The sequence below is a fragment of the Strongylocentrotus purpuratus genome, unplaced genomic scaffold (assembly GCF_000002235.5).
Source record: "Strongylocentrotus purpuratus isolate Spur 01 unplaced genomic scaffold, Spur_5.0 spur5_scaffold_20, whole genome shotgun sequence".
NCBI lineage: Eukaryota > Metazoa > Echinodermata > Echinoidea > Camarodonta > Strongylocentrotidae > Strongylocentrotus > Strongylocentrotus purpuratus.
In genome coordinates this window covers 29101189-29113429 of record NW_022145606.1, presented here as the reverse complement: position 1 = coordinate 29113429, position 12241 = coordinate 29101189, and the positions used below count along the sequence as shown (strand labels likewise).

The following is a 12241-nucleotide window of genomic DNA, read 5'->3' as shown; positions in this document are numbered from 1 at the left end:
ACGTACGCGACACGTGCGTTTATCTCTCACAGACTATCGGATAAACTAATTTACCAAATATATCAATTAGTTGGCGCTTTTCCGGCAAATTTGTTATCATCATGTATTAGTAAAAACGTAGTCTTTCACATAATTGGTAATAAGAGCTTCCATTTCATTTTTTGAAATTGTGGCGTTTCCAATACTGGTCTTTACCTTATAAAAAGAATCTGTTACGAGTCATTTACAGATTCTTGCGAGCAGTTTAGGGATGGTTAAGTGTGGTTGCGAGCGGTTTGCGATACCTATGGATTGTAACGAGCTATTTACGAAAAATATATCTGTGCACAATTCTAAGAAGATTTTTGGCATGTCAAAAATATTGCCTCTCCTTTCACGGATCCTGCGAGTTGTTGCAAGTTTTGAAGAGTTATTTGCGGATACAAGCGAGTTATTTACGGATGCTTGCGATTGACTATGAGTTGGTGATCCGTAAGGACTCGTAAGGAAAATCTGTGTATGTGAAGGGGGTATTACCTAATATGGTAGGTGTAGGGAATTGGAGACATCACTGTCTGTCCGTGTTGGCTCCAATATTGCTATAGCGCCATATATGACCAAGCAATTTTGATCTAGACATTTTGCTTTGATATGAAACAAAAATTCACTGAATGTTGTGGTGTATGCAGCTATTTAGGGGTGGCTGTTAAAAAGTAGTTTTAAAAGGAAGTTTATGAAGTGTGCCAACCATCGCAGACAAATTATGGCCATTGTGTGTTGTGAATAGCTGTTGCTATGCACATTATGAATGGTGTCTGATCAGAAAGGTGTGTAGGCAATGGGGGACACCAGGTCTAAGATGGGGGCCTACTTTCCCCCTAGTTGTTCATTTCATGTTGAAAGGCACTATTATGAAACATATTTGGTTGTTCGTGTCACCATTCTAATTTTAATGCATTTCATTGTAAGAAGTTTTTTGATCTCTTTCAAAAAGTGTTTGAACTAACTATAACAATCCCATTTTCATTCAAATTGTAAATAAAATGTCTTGATTTGTAACTGTCCCGTATTACCTACACATGTAGGTAATGAAAGACCTTTGTTGATGACGTCATTAATCATTGTTATCTTATTAATCAGTTACATCATGACCTCAATGTTATTACCAAATAAAGACAAGAAGTTACTGAAGAGAATACAAAACTGTATGTTTATGTAAATTATGCAAATGTGCTTAATAAGGGTCTCCAATTCCCCCACACCTACCCTACCCCAATACAGATTTTTTACAAGTTACAAGTTTTCATGCATTACTAAGAGCAAATTATGTGTTATACCCCCTTAACATACACAGATTTTTCTTACGAGTCCTTACGGATCGCCAACTCGTAGTCAATCGCAAGCATTCGTAAATAACTCGCTGGTATCCGTAAATAACTCGTCACAACTCGCAACAACTCGTAGACACTCTTAAGGATCCGTGAAAGGAGAGGCAATTTTTTGACATGTCAAAAATCTTCTGACGATTGTCCACGAATTGAGTTGTCCGTAAATAGCTCGTAACAATCCGTAATCATCCGTAAACCGCTCCCAACAACACGTGACCATCAGTAAACTGCTCGCAAGAATCCGTAAATGACTCGTAACAGATTTGGAATGTTGCCGTAAATACGTTGTAATAACTCGTAATAATCCGTAATAAACCGCAAAACGCTCGTAATAACTAGTCTTAAACCGGTCGTAAAAGTGGCCAAATCGTTAGGATCCGCGAAAGATCCGTGAATTTGTGCGATCCGTAAGGATTCGTAAGAAAAATCTGTGTATGTCAAGGGGGTATTAATAACGACCTGTTTACGTGCTGTTACGAATAGATATGAGGTCCTTTACGATTTAAACCAAAAAATAACAACTGACAATGAAGTGTTCAAATTTGCAGCTTGTATACCTTTCCCCAAAAATGTAAACAATACCAAAAAAGTAAAGTATACGAATCTATTCGTAAAATACTTATAACTACACGTAAAGTGCTCGCAATAACTCGTAATAACCAGTAAAGCCATCGTAACATGAAAGGTAAAATGAAAAATTAGAATAGATGACCAGAATAAAACAAGAAGTTATAATTGAACATTAAATGGATAGTTACTCGCTGTGAATGAAGCCCAAGGGTAGAGGAAAATGGATAAAAAATAAATGTATAAATGCTCTTTAGATTCCTATGATATTCCTCTTTTTCATTTATATTTCTTCTTGTGGAAGTAGAAAATCACAAGTTCGAGGTCTCACATACTAATGTGACGCCTTTATTTTTAAGTGACACGTCATGGTTACAATTGTAAACATAGCTTTATCACTGTGCACGAATATCCCTGCTTACCGAAGGAATAAAGCTTCAGTTCATTAAAGGCATCGTTTAACAATGTTAAATCTGAGATGCATGGCCCTACATGTTATCAGTGTCAGTGATATGGTGGAATATTGAAGCCCTTAACGATTCTTCTTTCATCATGGGGAAGAACAAGATCATAAGTTGCAAGCCTTACAGACAATTTTAATGACTTTATTTTGAAGTGGCATTTAGAAAACATATCTTTACCATTGAGCACGAGTATCCCTGCTTACAGATAGTTAGATTAAAATAATTTAACTAGATAAATATACAATCCTTGACTTTAACCAAGATGAAAAATGAAAATTTCAAGACGGATGTAAGTTATGGTGAATAGGTGGTAGCAATTTTACTACAGCCAAGCATTCCATCGTTGTGTACTTTTGAAAAAATCTTGAAATTGAATATAAAGAGAAAGTTTCATGAAGATGACCAGAATAATGAAGAAGCTACATTTAAATTGAAATGAATACTTACACGCTATGTGCGAAACCCAAGGGTAAAGGTAAAATAATAACAAAATTAGAATATACTTCGTGTACAAAATGATACTGATCATTTGCTCTTCTTGTCTCCTTGTAAAGAAGTATGAGATTATTAGTTGGAAAACTTAATGACAACTTTCTCGCTTTTATTTTGTAAGTGACGTTTATGTAATAATGGTTAAAGAAACACACCTTATTTTTTAATAATACCCCTGCTTACTGAAGCATAACAATTCCAGTTTATTGAACTCAGCAAAACACATATGATAACAAATAGAATCCGTTACTTCATACAAGATGAAAAATGAAAATTTCGAATCATATGGTTGAAAGTTATCACAAGCATCCTAGTGTGGTTAGCTTAAAAACAAAAATTAAAGCCTTAAAAGTGATAAATGAGAAAAAATATTCAAAACGATGAACATAATGAATAAAGAAATTGTAATAAATGAAAATGAATACTTACGAACTACGAATAAATCCCAAGGGTAGAGGAAAAAAGATCAACATATTTATTCCATTACACTTCAAATAAAAATGATATCTTTTCATTTCTCTCTCATCATGGGGAAGAAAGGATCATCAGTTTGCAAGCCTTACATATAATTTTGATTATTCATTTTCAAGTGATATTCATGGTTACATTGGTTTGGGTAACATATCTTTATCATACTAACCGAATGTTCACTTTAAGATTTTATTTATTATATAAACATAGTTTACACTCATTGAATTTAGATAGATGACAATTTTAAATTTCAAAACCGATGGTTGAAAGTTATCTTGGCTAGATCGAAGCAGATGAATGACAAAATGTATTATTTATTTTCAAGTCGTATTAATCGTTACAATAGTTTAGTAAAAACTTTTTTATCATTGTGCACGAATATCCCTGCTAACCGATACATTGAAATGCCAGGTAATAAAAGTAAAATCAATAATTAAGATAAACATACAATTTATGACCGTAACAAAAAATAACAATTTAAATTTAAGGCCGATGGTTGCAATTTAGTATGCATATGTGGTTTCAAGATTACAACACACGGGCTTTGTATCGTATTGCGCTAAACATATAGGGTGGTATTCTCGAAAGCGGCCTAAGTTAAATCAGTGGCCTAAACCTGGTTTAAACCATGGACTATCTTTTTTGCTATTCTCGAAGGTGGCCTAAAGATAAGCCAGGCTTAAATACGTCATAGTTCGGCCTAACTTTAGGCCGCTCAGAGGGCAGGTTTAAATACGTCATAGTTCGGCCTAACTTCGCGTGACGTCACTTTTTAGTTAAATCGACTGTCCGCGGAGAGTGAACGGTAAGTTTTGCATTCGAATTTCTATATTTGATAACAATTTACACTCTTTTGTATGGATAAGCGCTCATGAAAGTTACACCAGCTAATAAAGTATTTTTGTTACTTTCATGTTGCTGTACTGGTGATAATCTAAAATGCTTTTAACTGAATAAATTTGGGGGAAACTTGGTAAATGTTCACAGTGTTCGCAGAGCAGTCCCATACGTGCAAATAATTGTCGGTTAACATTTTCATTTCCTGAGATTGAGCAATTTCTTACCGGGTAATTTTTTTCTTGGCACTATTGTACTTTCGTACGCTTATACCACCTTAACATCACCTTAAAAATATCATTGCTAGACGTAGAAACTACTTTTATAGTGGATTTTCGAGACGCTGTTGCCTAAAAGTGGACTAACACTAGGCCTAAATCTAGATCTAGCTGTCTCTTTCGTTCGTTAGCCTCTGATTTGGTCGGCTCCTCTCTTTCAGGAGCCGACCCTACCCAAATCAGAGGCTAACGAACGAAAGAGACAGAAATTTCGGTCTGGTATCACCTCTGCCTGAGCTGCAGTGCTAGTTGTGGCTGTTGGTGCGATCATTTCCTACAGGATGATGATGATTTTCATAACCACCCCCAAGAAAATATTTTTTTAAAAATGTTAGGCCTACTAGACCTAGATAATCTAGACCTCTAGCCGGCTCTAGACTAGATCTTAATTTCATCAATAAGAGTCTAGTCTAGACAGGTCTAATACAAATTGAAAGGAAATGGACAGAAGCTTCCTTTTTTTGACATAGGTCTACATTTGCTGATAATGTTACAGTAGTTTAGGCTTATAATACTTGTTAGTAAACTAGACGTCTACAGAGAAATTGTAATTTCTTATCAAATATCAACATATTTTTTCATCTTGATTTTCTGCTATTTCAGGTTCTTTTCAATTGATGCATGGGGATGGAGAAAAAAAAGGCCTCTCCCAAGCTATGGTGTCCCGCCTTGTGAAGTCCATCTCAATAGCCATTGCCAGGAGATGGGAGCAATACATCACAATTCCTTCAGCAAGAGAGGTAGTCCTGCAGAGTGCAGACCCAACATGAATTGTATAATTACTGCCATTTCCCTGGCGTTAATATGGTCGGTGCTATTGATTGCACCCACATAGGCATCTCTAAGCCAGTTGGCCCAACACCAGTTATTTCCTGAACAGGAAAATATAGATACTCCATTTTTCTTGGAAAGTCTGCTGGTGAGTTAAGCTGTAATTACGCCTAAATTTTGTAAACTAAATCATGTTTATACAATTTGTATTAAAATGATCTGCTGAATTTATGAATCTGCAGATGTGTCTACAGGTACATTATGAAGTGATTTAAAATTGTTTTGTCTGGTAAATGTAGGTGCAACCTACACTCAAACTTTTATTCATTTTACATGGGCACGAGCTAATATTTCAGCTTGATTGCCATGGTTACCAGTCATTCCTGACAGTGACAGCTTGGCCTAGACTTTTGGGCGGAACTATCTGAAAATAAGACACAAATAATCAACAGTTGACTAACTACTTTCAAATTTGGGTCAGAAGAAAATTCAAACCTACCACTAACAATTCTGGAACAAATAAGACTTAGAGACCTACAGACTACAGTACAGTGCAGTAAATTTTACTTTTACTTTTTCCCCTTTCACGAAGCTCATTTTGGGAGATAACATAAACAAAGACAATCTTTGGTCTAATGTTAGATTGAACTGAAATGGAAAAGTTGGGCTCTAACGATTAGGGCCTTGTAAAATCTCCATTCCAGGCTGCGTTTACATCTAGGTTGGGCCAACTGTCGGCTCGTTATCTAAGTAAGATGTAGACTTGATTTCAGGAAAGGGACTAACTTCGCTATAGACTTTAACTACTTAGGGCTTTCTTAGGCCATGACATGGCAAGTACAACTTGGTGCAAGCACATTTATGAGATAGTACTGCAAGAATGTGTATGTTTGTTCTTGACTTTAAAAGAGATACCGGTAGTCATTCTGTAAATCAATGATTACTAGTAACTGAGTGGGGAGGGGGTGCCTAGTCACTGCCTACATGAAAGGCGCCTAAAGTTTTTTTTTTAAAGTTAGAATATTATTGACACTATAACTAAGACCAATTATCAATGGAGTAGATCTTTGATATTTTAATGAGGTCTAAACCTTTTTATTTTTGTTTCAGGATGATATTTTTCTTCAGTAAAATAAATGAAGGCAAATTCCCTGATAACTGAGACAAATTCAGAGAGAGGAAGGAGAACTACTGAGCTGCTGAATTTCTGACAGGTAGGCTGTACGAATAAGTTGTTGTTTGTATGCCCAGGTACTTCAAGGATGGCATTTGTTCATTCACATTTTTCCATCAATACTTTCATGTAATTGATTAATATGCACTCCACTTTTACCACAATGTACATGCAAGACCTTTTTAATGTTTAACAGAAATAGGTTTCAATGTGCTTCCTTTCATTCTTTTCTCTTTTCATTCAACAGACATACTTGCAAGGACTATGAAGTTCTACTTAGCCTCTTCAATGAACCAGACTCCATCTGCTGTAACTGTGACTTCATGGGGATCAAAACCTGTGTATTATAATCCTCATAACATGAAGCTATGGTAACAAACAAGCAACCATTGATAAAAAGCCTATGTCCTTGTTGTGTGTGTGAACCACAAAGCAACCATCACTCATAAGGATGTTTTTATGTACATCAGATGTTCATTGTTTCACTGGAAAAATTGTGATTTTGAATCATTTAAGAAATCATGTTTTATAATGCGTTTTATAATATAGTGCAAGTCATGATATAACGGATTCCCTGCAAAAGAAACACGGCTCAAAAGTAGACTAAGCTTTGTTTTAAAAAAATGGGAGAAATTAGTGTAACAAATACATAACATTTAATTCTAATAGTTTCAAGTAGCAGATTATGAGGCTATTGGAGCTTAATATTTGACCTTCAATTTTATAATCGTATTCATCGTGAATTACAATCTTTTCTGTTTTAAGAAAAGTAAATAAATTGAACATAATTGTTGATATGTTATATACAATATTCCTTTCATATCTTTTGATTTTAAGTGTGCATACTGTTGGGTTCATTGAATTATACATGGAAAAGTCTTGAAATAGAACAGTGAGAGAACAGAGAGAGAGAGCGAGAGAGAGAGAGATAGAATAAAAGAGAAAGGGAACCAAATGAGAAAGAACAATTTAATGGTGAGAGAAATAAACAATGATGTGAGATAGTGTGTGTGTGAGAGAGAGAGAGAGAGAGAGAGATGGAGATAGGAAGAAAGAGTTGGGGGGGGGGGTACAGTGCCCCCTTTTTCAAATGCCCCTTTTTATATAGGAAAGTTCCCTTTTAACTTTGTAAGAAGTGCCCCTTTTTCCATAGGTAAAGTGCCCCTTCCCCTTTCACCTCTGATAAGTGCTCCTTTAATTTTGACACGGGCCCCTTTTCCTTTGACAAGTTTCCATTTCCTTTGCAATAAGTGCCCCTTTTCACTTTTGAGAAGTGCCCCTTCACCTCTGATAATTGCCCTATTTAAATCTGAGAGGTGCCCCTATTAACAAAATTATCGGTGCCCCTTTTCTTTCAACAAATGCACATTTCCTTTATTATAAGTGCCTCTTTTTCATTCTCATAAGTGCCCCTTTTAAAATATGTTCAATGCTCCTTTTCAGGTGCGTTATGTGACCCTTTTCACCTCTGATAATTTCCCTTTTAACAATGATACAATTCCAGCAAGTGCCCTTTTTGTTGGTGCTGCCCCCCGCTTTGGAAGTCGCTCCGCCGTCCCTGGACGTCATATTGCTCCAGTTGTCGAGGTGATGCATCCTCTCCACACTGCGCGCATCCATTGTCTTAGCCCATTGTCTTAGTGCATCGTGACGTCATATTGCTCAAGTTGTCGAGGTGATGCATCCTCTCCACACTGCGCGCATCCATTGTCTTAGTGCATTGTGACGTCGCAGCTTCGGTACTGAGCATGTGCAGAAACCGTAACCATGGTGAATAATCCATGGACTAAGTTAGGCCAGGTTTAAACCATGGATCAGTTAGGCCACCTTTCGAGAAATGAAAATTACTTAGGTCAGCGGCCTAAGTTAAGCCTGGCCTAACTAAACCACGGTTTAACTTAGGCCAGGTTTAACTTAGGCCGCTTTCGAGAATACCACCCATAGGGTGGTATTCTCGAAAGCGGCCTAAGTTAAATCAGTGGCCTAAACCTGGTTTAAACCATGGACTATCTTTTTTGCTATTCTCGAAGGTGGCCTAAAGATAAGCCAGGCTTAAATACGTCATAGTTCGGCCTAACTTTAGGCCGCGCGCTCAGAGGGCAGGTTTAAATACGTCATAGTTCGGCCTAACTTCGCGTGACGTCACTTTTTAGTTAAATCGACTGTCCGCGGAGAGTGAACGGTAAGTTTTGCATTTGAATTTCTATATTTGATAACAATTTACACTCTTTTGTATGGATAAGCGCTCATGAAAGTTACACCAGCTAATAAAGTATTTTTGTAACTTTCATGTTGCTGTACTGGTGATAATCTAAAATGCTTTTAACTGAATAAATTTGGGGGAAACTTGGTAAATGTTCACAGTGTTCGCAGAGCAGTCCCATACGTGCAAATAATTGTCGGTTAACATTTTCATTTCCTGAGATTGAGCAATTTCTTACCGGGTAATTTTTTTCTTGGCACTATTGTACTTTCGTACGCTTATACCACCTTAACATCACCTTAAAAATATCATTGCTAGACGTAGAAACTACTTTTATAGTGGATTTTCGAGACGCTGTTGCCTAAAAGTGGACTAGCACTAGGCCTAAATCTAGATCTAGCTGTCTCTTTCGTTCGTTAGCCTCTGATTTGGTCGGCTCCTCTCTTTCAGGAGCCGACCCTACCCAAATCAGAGGCTAACGAACGAAAGAGACAGAAATTTCGGTCTGGTATCACCTTTGCCTGAGCTGCAGTGCTAGTTGTGGCTGTTGGTGCGATCATTTCCTACAGGATGATGATGATTTTCATAACCACCCCCAAGAAAACATTTTAAAAAAAATGTTAGGCCTACTAGACCTAGACCTCTAGCCGGCTCTAGACTAGATCTTAATTTCATGAATAAGAGTCTAGTCTAGACAGGTCTAATACAAATTGAAAGGAAATGGACAGAAGCTTCCTTTTTTTGACATAGGTCTACATGTGCTGATAATGTTACAGTAGTTTAGGCTTATAATACTTGTTAGTAAACTAGACGTCTACAGAGAAATTGTAATTTCTTATCAAATATCAACATATTTTTTCATCTTGATTTTCTGCTATTTCAGGTTCTTTTCAATTGATGCACGGGGATGGAGAAAAAAAGGCCTCTCCCAAGCTATGGTGTCCCGCCTTGTGAAGTCCATCTCAATAGCCATTGCCAGGAGATGGGAGCAATACATCACAATTCCTTCAGCAAGAGAGGCAGTCCTGCAGAGTGCAGACCCAACATGAATTGTATAATTACTGCCATTTCCCTGGCGTTAATATGGTCGGTGCTATTGATTGCACCCACATAGGCATCTCCAAGCCAGTTGGCCCAACACCAGTTATTTCCTGAACAGGAAAAAATAGATACTCCATTTTTCTTGGAAAGTCTGCTGGTGAGTAAAGCTGTAATTACGCCTAAATTTTGTAAACTAAATCATGTTTATACAATTTATATTAAAAAGATCTGCTGAATTTATGAATCTGCAGATGTGTCTACAGGTACATTATGAAGTGATTTAAAATTGTTTTGTCTGATAAATGTAGGTGCAACCTACACTCAAACTTTTATTAATTTTACATGGGCACGAGCTAATATTTCAGCTCGATTGCCATGGCTACCAGTCATTCCTGACAGTGACAGCTTGGCCTAGACTTTTGGGCGGAACTATCTGAAAATAAGACACAAATAATCAACAGTTGATTAACTACTTTCAAATTTGGGTCAGAAGAAAATTCAAACCTACCACTAACAATTCTGGAACAAATAAGACTTAGATCTAGAGACCTACAGACTACTGTAACAGTACAGTGCAGTAAATTTTACTTTTACTTTTTCCCCTTTCACAAAGCTTATTTTGGGAGATAACATAAACAAAGACAATCTTTGGTCTAATGTTAGATTGAACTGAAATGGAAAAGTTGGGCTCTAACGATTAGGTCCTTGTAAAATCTCCATTCCAGGCTGCGTTTACATCTAGGTTAGGCAAACTGCCGGCTCGTTATCTAAGTAAGATGTAGACTTGATTTCAGGAAAGGGACTAACTTCGCTATAGACTTTAACTACTTAGGGCTTTCTTAGGCCATGACATGGCAAGTACAACTTGGTGCAAGCACATTTATGAGATAGTATTGCAAGAATATGTATGTTTGTTCTTGACTTTAAAAGAGATACCGGTAGTCATTCTGTAAATCAATGATTACTAGTAACTGAGTGGGGAGGGGGTGCCTAGTCACTGCCTACATGAAAGGCGCCTTAAGTTTTTTTTTTAAAGTTAGAACATTATTGACACTATAACTAAGACCAATTATCAATGGAGTAGATCTTTGATATTTTAATGAGGTCTAAACCTTTTTATTTTTGTTTCAGGATGATATTTTTCTTCAGTAAAATAAATGAAGACAAATTCCCTGATAACTGAGACAAATTCAGAGAGAGGAAGGAGAACTACTGAGCTGCTGAATTTCTGACAGGTAGGCTGTACGAATAAGTTGTTGTTTGTATGCCCAGGTACTTAAAGGATGGCATTTGTTCATTCACATTTTCTATCAATACTTTCATGTAATTGAATAATATGCACTCCACTTTTACCACAATGTACATGCAAGACCTTTTTAATGTTTAACAGAAATAGGTTTCAATGTGCTTCCTTTCATTCTTTTCTCTTTTCTTTCAACAGACATACTTGCAAGGACTATGAAGTTCTACTTAGCCTCTTCAATGAACCAGACTCCATCTGCTGTAACTGTGACTTCATGGGGATCAAAACCTGTGTATTATAATCCTCATAACATGAAGCTATGGTAACAAACAAGCAACCATTGATAAAAAGCCTATGTCCTTGTTGTGTGTGTGAACCACAAAGCAACCATCACTCATAAGGATGTTTTTATGTACATCAGATGTTCATTGTTTCACTGGAAAAATTGTGATTTTGAATCATTTAAGAAATCATGTTTTATAATGCGTTTTATAATATAGTGCAAGTCATGATATAACGGATTCCCTGCAAAAGAAACACGGCTCAAAAGTAGACTAAGCTTTGTTTTAAAAAAATGGGAGAAATTAGTGTAACAAATACATAACATTTAATTCTAATAGTTTCAAGTAGCAGATTATGAGGCTATTGGAGCTTAATATTTGACCTTCAATTTTATAATCGTATTCATCGTGAATTACAATATTTTCTGTTTTAAGAAAAATAAATAAATTTAACATAATTGTTGATATGTTATATACAATATTCCTTTCATATCTTTTGATTTTAAGTGTGCATACTGTTGGGTTCATTGAATTATACATGGAAAAAGTCTTGAAATAGAACAGTGAGAGAACAGAGAGCGAGCGAGAGAGAGAGAGAGATAGAGTAAAAGAGAAAGGGAACCAAATGAGAAAGAACAATTTAATGGTGAGAGAAATAAACAATGATGTGAGATAGTGTGTGTGTGTGTGTGTGAGAGAGAGAGAGAGATGGAGATAGGAAGAAAGAGTTGGGGGGGGTACAGTGCCCCTTTTAACTTTGTAAGAAGTGCCTCTTTTTCCATAGGTAAAGTGCCCCTTCCCCTTTTCACCTCTGATAAGTGCTCCTTTAATTTTGACACGGGCCCCTTTTCCCTTGACAAGTTTCCATTTCCTTTGCAATAAGTGCCCCTTTTCACTTTTGAGAAGTGCCCCTTCACCTCTGATAATTGCCCTATTTAAATCTGAGAGGTGCCCCTATTAACAAAGTTATCGGTGCCCCTTTTCTTTCAACAAATGCACATTTCCTTTATTATAAGTGCCCCTTTTAAAATATGTTCAATGCCCCTTTTCAG

General features: G+C 36.6%; 2 long non-coding RNA genes across 2 annotated transcripts; both read left to right on the top strand.

The window, feature by feature from the left end:
• Positions 1-3928: 3928 nt before the first annotated feature.
• Positions 3929-6899, top strand: LOC115927356. Its single transcript, XR_004065582.1, has 4 exons — positions 3929-4166; positions 5080-5395; positions 6358-6461; positions 6669-6899. It is a non-coding gene; the product is annotated as an uncharacterized LOC115927356 (long non-coding RNA).
• Positions 6900-8100: 1201 nt separating this feature from the next.
• On the top strand, positions 8101-11337 carry LOC115927355. Its single transcript, XR_004065581.1, has 3 exons — positions 8101-9822; positions 10797-10900; positions 11107-11337. It is a non-coding gene; the product is annotated as an uncharacterized LOC115927355 (long non-coding RNA).
• The last annotated feature ends 904 nt before the right edge of the window (positions 11338-12241 follow it).